Source organism: Channa argus, chromosome 5, assembly GCF_033026475.1.
Source record: "Channa argus isolate prfri chromosome 5, Channa argus male v1.0, whole genome shotgun sequence".
Lineage (NCBI taxonomy): Eukaryota > Metazoa > Chordata > Actinopteri > Anabantiformes > Channidae > Channa > Channa argus.
Window position 1 is genome coordinate 10,756,185 of NC_090201.1, and position 8,511 is coordinate 10,764,695.

The following is an 8,511-nucleotide window of genomic DNA, read 5'->3' on the forward strand; positions in this document are numbered from 1 at the left end:
AATTGCAGCATAATGAATAGCACCTCAGTTGCCTAAGGATTCTTTTGATGTTCACTTGCTTAACTAATAAAGGTGCAAAGCTCTGTGTCCACATGTGAAATATGATGCATTATGTAAGAAATTAGCCTTCACACCACATTGCTCACCACACACTGTTTATCCTTACTTCTAATTGACAATGTGTAGGCAGCACAATGGAGTGGTTAGCAGTGCCACCTCACAGCTAGAAGGTCCCTGGATTATATTAGCAGTCGTTCGCGGTTGTCCACCACCGGCAGTTGCTGGTTCGATCCCTGGCTCCTCCGGTCACATGTCCACCAATCCCACAGTTGTTGGTTCGATTCCCGGCTCCTCCGGTCACATGTCAAAGTCTCCTTGAGCAAGACACTGAACCCCAACTTAGTTGCTCCTAGTGAGTGTGGGCCAGCTGCATAGCAGCTCGCCCATCGGTGTGTGAGTGTGTGTGTAACTGTGAGTGCGAATAGGTGAATAAGAAGCAGTGTAAAGCGCCATATATAAGTGCAGACCATTTACCATTTACCAGCCAGCTGTGGAGTTTGCATGTTCTCCCTGTACTTGTGTGGGTTGGTTGTCTGTCTGTGTACAGTATTTCTCTCAGTGTCTCCAGATAGACTGGAGACCTGTCCATAGTGTACCCCGCCTCCCGCCCAATAACAGCTGGGGTAGGCTTCAGCCCCCATGACAGCCCAGCACCAGCCATCAGTGATTCCCAGCCTTCTTTTTACATTCACTCATACCCCAAAAATGGGTCATCAGGTGTGGCCTGGTGGACGCATGAGGTGTTCTTAATCTTCCTGAGGATGGATGAAGGGGCATTCTGAAAAATGGAAGACAGATTGTGTCAGAGAGCTCCACATAGCCTCCCCTCCAAAGAAGGAAACCAGCCTACACCAGCAGTCTCAGGCTGAACAGATCAGTAAGTAAAACAAAATGACAATTTGGGGTAATTGTCTCGCTAGTAAAAAATAGTACCTGCTATTGGATTTTAGATTCATCACACTGTTCCTCTTCTCCAATATGGTATATGCTCCTTCCTCTCTGAGGGGTTCTTTTAATTTTACATTGCCCAATTATACAATTTACCCATGACCACTAACCACTGGCATTTTGAACTATACATTTATTGCTATGCTCAAAAGGATGGGGTAAATGGCAGCTCTGCTCCTTTTTTCCATTGCTCTGTTTACAACATCAGATAACAATATATCTTTTGGCTCTTGAGTGCACCGACATCCCAGGCTGTTCATCGTTTTATGAATATTAAACCAAGCTCAACTCTTTTGAAGCCATAACCATAACTATAATGCACAAGGTGAAGCTTTAAAATGTCGTATCCATTTCTTTTTCAGGCTGTTTTAGTTCTTCAGGGTTTTAACTCCATGGTCTGTGAGTCCTAAGGCATGTCTTCTTGGCTGTCTTTGAAATAGCCAAGCTTTTTTGCATGTAGATGATGCAGGTATCACCTCCAAAAGCAAGGCTATTTTGTAAGTCAAATGTTGGAAAATGTTGCCATACTCTGGTGAAGACGTGCAGGGCTTACACTCTGAGAAAAGTTTCCCTCCTAGGGGGTCAAGTGGAGGAGAAAGCTGACTTTAGCAGAGAGTGACTATACCTTCTTCAGAATGCCTAGCCTCTCTGTACCACACAGTATTCTCGTACTAATACTGCACCTGATACACTATAATTTATGTAACAACTGTATGTCTACCTTGCTTTTAAAACTAAAGAATGTTCAGAAGTGAAAAAAAGTGATTTTTTTAAAAAAAGAAATGCAACACAGAACTTGGTATATGGTTGAAAAATAATGCCTCATCTACAGCTGCCAAACTACTAGAGCAGAAACTGTCAAACCTATCTTCAGTATCACGAAGTGACGCAGTCTCATTTCCCTGCATAAGGCCCCTCATAAACATTACACTATGACACTAGTTTTCAACAGGAGGAAAGTGTTTTAACACTCCACAGAATTCCAGTCAGGCAGTTTGTCAGCCAGTTTGTTGGCCAGCCCCGCTCCTCAGTCTCCACCTGTCATCTCACTGACCGCTCAGGAAAAATTATTTGATGGCAAGAATCTCGCCACCATTTCCTGGTTCACTGAATGCAGCTTCACGCTCCAGCTGATCTCTACTGTTCATTTCTGGTACAATTTTAACCGGCTGCCACTGAGAAGAGAAACTGTCAACCAGCATCCCAGCAGCCACAGGTTGCAACACATTAACCATGTTTTGTACACTATTGAAAACATGCAATTACTTTTTAAAATTTCAACCTATAGTATAATTATAGTCAAATAATTACACAGTTTTCTAAGTGAAGCAATGAAAAGTTGTAATAAGTATAAAAATACTGTGTGATTACACACACATGAAAATATTTGTGAGTTTAATTCTATTTAATATTTCTCTATATAACCAAATGACTCTGCAGTACTGTACATAGCTGTGTGATTACAGTGCCACCTCCGTGAACTAAGGACTAAGATCTATTCTTGCTATTAAACAGTGCAGTGTTAATACGCTCTCATTGGAGCAAGCTTTCTGCTCAGGAGGTGATGCAATATTCTGTGCTCACAGCAGCCCTTGGCATTTCAGCACAGTGGGTGCAGATTGCAGTGGGTTGTAAACTGCTTTTTAATCTTTTAGTATTTTCATCATTGCTGCATCAATTTCCATGAGGGTCAGGTCCTACAGGTCAGTTGAGTGACCAAAGTTTAGATGAGACATCCAAAAGCAACAGTTACTTGACATGTAGCCCTATTTTAGAGGCATTTCAGGGCCCTGGCATTATCATATGTTTATTAAACCCATCACTACATCAGTGAGCTTCAGAGATCCTGCGAAGTCCATGTTTTTACCTTTTGACAGAGCATGATGGGCCATTTCCAGACTTCTGTCAACCTAAAGTAAACAATTGCTGACCATAGATTCATTTGTCATATGTAACAGTATGTAACAGTAGTAGCTCCTTTCTTAGCCCACTTTGTGCAAGGAAGCAATTAGGCTTGTAGCAAAATGTAAAGGGCACAACAAAAAAACATTGCAATGCTGCAGTAGCTTAATAATTAGCAATGTCACCAGAGAGCAAGAAATAGTTTAGATATGTTTTGATAGTGTTTCTCCTAACACTATACAGCACATACTGGAGAAAGTTGCTGATAGATTAAGTCAAGAAAACTGTTCATAACACAGTACAATAACAATTTACAGTTCCAAGTTCATTACAGATCTGTAACCTAATAAACCAGTTGTCTAGAAGACAGATGTTTTTTTTCTAAGAGAATATTTATTTTAGCTTCAGTGATCTGCCACTCTGATGTTGTCTGTCTTTGTATTGTATATTTTTGATTGTGTCCCAAATAGAAACAATTCAGGGAGCTGAGCTGTCACATTTACTTATGTCCCTTCATATTTCAAGAATATTTCAGTAAACCAAGTATCATGTATTTGAAAATTTCCCTGGTGCATGATGTTTCTTGTCCCACTCATCTAGCAACTACAAAGCAAAACCTTCTGCTGCAGTACTGTGCACATTTTGATAACATTTAACCACAGTGACATGTTGAAGTGCTTGACTATCTCGAATACACTGCACATTTTACAGTCATAAGGTAAACTTTTCTCTGTCAACAGGACACTTTCAATCTCCCTTTGTAAATTTGTCCACAGCAGGCCTCACTGTCAGAATACTCATAAACTCTAATCTAGGTGTTAGTGTGACAATCTTCTGTTGCCATCACACATGATCAAGACGGGTAAATGTCTTAAATAAATGTCTTAAATGTCAAATTTCTAGACTTGTACCTGTCTCTAAAAGTGTATAGTGTGCAATAAGGTGCATGTGAGGAAAGGTTGAGGTTCGGCTGCCCATAGGAAGCTAATAAATGTTTATTACTTCTTACATTTTTAAGATAATTATGTATTTCTAGATTGCGTTGGATCCTGCACTATGTTTGTTCTTTAGTGAGTCTCATGTTCATCAGTATTCCCCGAGAGACACAACACAATTCACGACATAATATGCAGAGTCAGTCAGTTTTGCATTTGCTTGTGCATGCAGCTACTTAGTTCCATCACATCAGTATACCCTGTTGTCATGACAACCCTATTATACATTTCCACTCCCTTCAAAAGCAAATGAGAGGTTGAACAGTGAGTATTCACCGTTTATGAAATACATTAAGGTTCAAGATTCAGCATTCAAACAACTTTATTGATCCCATAGGGAAATTGTGTGTTTGGTGACCCATGGCTTGTTGTTTTGGAATCAGCGGACAGTTATTATTGGTATACAGATGTCAACACAGAAGTTGATTTAATCTGTAATGCAGCCGGTCAGTGTATCAATTACGCACAATGTCAGTGTGCAAGGGTAATGCAGATCATGTAGGTGTATTTAGTAGCTTATATTTTCTTTCTTACATTGAATCTTCTTGAAAAACATCTGAAACTCCTAATCAGAGACAAATAAGAGAAGATGACTCTGAAACTGTTGTCTGAATTACACACAAATGTTCATGCTAAAACACAGACATGCAGAAGCCGGCTTCAGTTTCAGAGCCCTGGCTCAGTGTCAGCCTTCTAACAGATGGGTTTTTATTACAGTTTCATGTGCAGTCGTGCCAATTTCACCCAATAAACTGGCATGTGCTCCGATACGCCCCTCTGGTGAATTCATGTGTCTTGTGAACAACAAGGGCTGTGGTGTAGTTGCCAAGCTGTAAAAAAATCAGCTTAACAGCAGGCTAGAGGAGCGGTAGGGATAGTTCCAACTTTATGGTGATGATAAAATGCAGGACAGGCAAGGGGGTTGATGATGGCCAAGCTGTTTTGTCTGAAAGTCAATGGTGTTGTATTTTCACTCAGACACATTAGTGTCTATGCTGTGTAGTTGATAATTTAAACAATTTGGGCCAGTTCATGACCACAAAGAGATTTGTCGTAAATATTTGTCCTGTTGCATAGATCTGGAATTTTTGAAGTACTCATAGCACAGCAAAAACTATTGAACCATTGACACAGTATGTTGATATTATGCACTCACAGCTTTTTTTTTTAATCACTGGCGGATGGCGGATTCCTACTGTAGGAAATACACCTACAGAGATAGACGTGCAAACATGATGTGGTCTAATTTAGAAAAAATAATCAATTCCTTAAAGTTTTTAAGTTAATTTCAGCTTGTGCTCTGCAGAAAGACTCTGCCTCTACTGCCCATACCATTTTTGCAAGGGATTCTTGGACTGACCGGGCTGTCCTGCCTAGTTATTTTTGCTACAGTAAGCTCTACTTCAACAAATACAGTTTGTATTTTATTTAGATGTGGCAAATTGGCAATTCTTACTTCAGCTGGTGGTAACACATGGGTAGTAGTATACATTTAAGGATAATAGGCGGAAGATACCTCAGCACACTGTACATTAATACGTATGTTTGAGGGTTGTGTGAGTGCATGTGCCATTTTTGCTGAATCTCAGCTTGTGGTCATTGGCAGAAATTAACCCCACATTGGGCAGTTAGTCCACATCTGGTCCCCGTCCCTGACAGGAGCATGACAGTTGGCATTTCTGTGGTCCTGGAATTGCTCCTTTAAAGGTTCTTTGGGTTTTGATTCCCCTCTTGAGAATGAAATCAGCACGTGTCTGAATGCATTTATGGAAAAGATTTATTTAAAGCTTTATTCACACTGAGCAAAAAAAATACACATTCAGAATTTTATTTATGCCTAGGGGAGATATTAATTATTCATTGAGGGAAGCAATATTTGTTGGGTTCTCACCTAATCATAAAAGACACAATGTATACTTTGGACTGGTGGTATGGCATTTTTTTTCCTAAGAACTTTGTCCATTTTTACCTTTACTGCAGCTAAAATGCAGCTCAAAACAAATAATTCAGCTGGAAGTTAAAGTTTTGACACTGTTGTTATTACTCTGAGATTCAAAAAAATCTTGTTTGTTATGTAACAACCATACAACCAACCTGCAAATACATTTCTATACTGAAGTTGAAAACTGAAATTTCCAAAAAGAAAATGTTACTGCACAATAAGTAGACAACAAATAAAAAGAACGATTTGTGGACTGTAGAGGACTAAAACAACGGAAGCAGTGAGATGATGAGGTGCTGCTGTAAGGCTGTAGCCGGAGTGTCAGAGTATAATGAAAATAAATGGTGCAATATGTGCTAAGTGGAACCACTGGGATTCACAGAAGGCCAGTGAACAAGTGGTAAAACTCACAGGAAAAACATTCAGTAAAAAAGCTTTGTTAAAATTTCACTGAAACTTTTATAACACCATATTATTGTAGAAGGGTACTTTGTTTCAGATGCAAAATGTGCACCCATGGAGTGACACCTAAACATAATAATGTATCAGTGTGATATTCATTAAAAGGACTTTCAAAAGACTCTGTATCTAGATGTGTTAGTCAAAAGGAAACGGTGCCCAAGGGAACTTATTAGGGATATACTGTATTGAAGCATAGCTCTCACAATTTTTGACCTGGACCCTATTTTCTCATCATTCTCCATCATAATAACAGAGTTGAAATTGACCAGAATATTGTTATCCCACAAACAAGCTACTGTGTGATAACGTGAAGTTTAAAAAAGTAGCTTGTGGATCTACCGAAAAATTAAATAAATTATGCAGTACAGCATGCATTAAGACACTGAAATCCTTTTGTTTTTCTTAAAATGACATGCATAATTTGTAATTTTATGTTCTTTCATTTAGACAGGAACCAACTGACAACAGAAAATAAACACACTAAACCACTTTAATTAATGGCTTTGTCTAATTTAAGCCCACATGGAAATAAAACTCTGAACACGTCTTCTGTGCTTTAAAACTGAATCACTACACTCAATAAATCAGACTTTAATAACACACACACATTATCCTAACCTTGCTCATGTTAAATAGAAATAAAAATCCAAACTTGAAAAGTAATAATGAATAATTGGTAAATAGGCTTGTACTTATATTATAAATAATAGAATAGAATTAAAATAACAGTTCACTCATAAATCTGATGTGATATGATTTGCTTGTATACCATCCAAAAAATTATGTTCTCATGTCGCTGTTAGGATGTTTTGTGTGTAGATGTGTCTGCAAAACAAGTGCCCTGAGAGAACAGCTCTACAAGCTAAAATGCATTAGGTTCTGCATATTATAATCCTATTATAATGCTACATGGCTCAGCACTACACCTCTGAGTTTTCCTGCTGACGCAAAGTTATTTTTGCTTGACGAATTTGCTCCTGCTTTCCCTGTCATCTTGTTTAAATTATATCTATTTTATGCAAGAATCTTGAATCTCTTGAATTATAGACATCTCCTTGCAGTGTTTGCATTGGAAATATAGTACGAGGGGCTATAAAAATGTCAGAGCTGTGACAACACCATTAGTACCGATGAGCATTTAAAGGTAAAACAGAGGCAATCATTTCAGGAGGCCTGCTGCTCTGCTGACACTCTGATTAGCCTCAGCTTCCTGCTACGTAATGACCTGCCACAGCTAGTAATGCATTGCACAGCAGAGGCAAGGCACACCCTCCTCTCTAACCCCAGGAGGACCTTCAGTATGTATGGATTAAACACACGATCATCGCCATTTTATGGTATGGAGGTATACAGTAGATGATAAACAATGGTCCTCCACACATCAATGTTTTCAATTATCAATATTTTAAGCTTACACCTGTCTATCCGTTGTGTGTAACCACTTACATACACAGACAGGCAATCATTCAAGGCAATCATTCAAACCTACAGGCAATTCAGACTCCCCCGTTAATCTAACATGCATGTCTTTGGACTGTGGGAGGAAACCCACGCAAGTACAGGAAGAACATACAAACTCCATAGAGAAATTCATAAATCTCTTCTAATATTTATTTTCCTGTAAACAGCTGGGTAAATTGAGAAATATACACAAAATTTTTGCCCATCTATTAACTAAGCCTCTTGTTCTCACAAGGGTCACAGGGGTGCTGCAAACCTGTCCCAGTTGTCACTGGGCGAGAGGTGAGGTACACCCTGGGAACGTCATGAGTCTCAGAATGGTTACTGCAACTAGTTTAATTGGGTTGGATTTCCAGTTTCCAGATTTGGAGATACTTTTAAAAAACAACAGCAAAATAATTATTTATACTATACATGCAAAAAACATTTACACACACATCAATACAATATTCTTCTTGAAATGTGTCTTCCTCACTGAATTTTAATTTCTTTGATGAAATGTGTTTGATTTTGTCCAAGTTCTGACTTGGCTCAGAAAGGGCTACCAGATAAACCCTGTGGAGTTATTAATTTGTTGACGTTTTGATGGTCACCTAGGAGTTATTGTCCCATCCAACTTTAATATGTGTTATTGGAGTCACATGCTGGGACACCTCAAGAGTCATAAAGACCTGCATTGTAAGTGTTTGATAGGTGATGTCATTGTCCACAAGCTCTGTTGAGAGAGAGTCATTCCAGTAT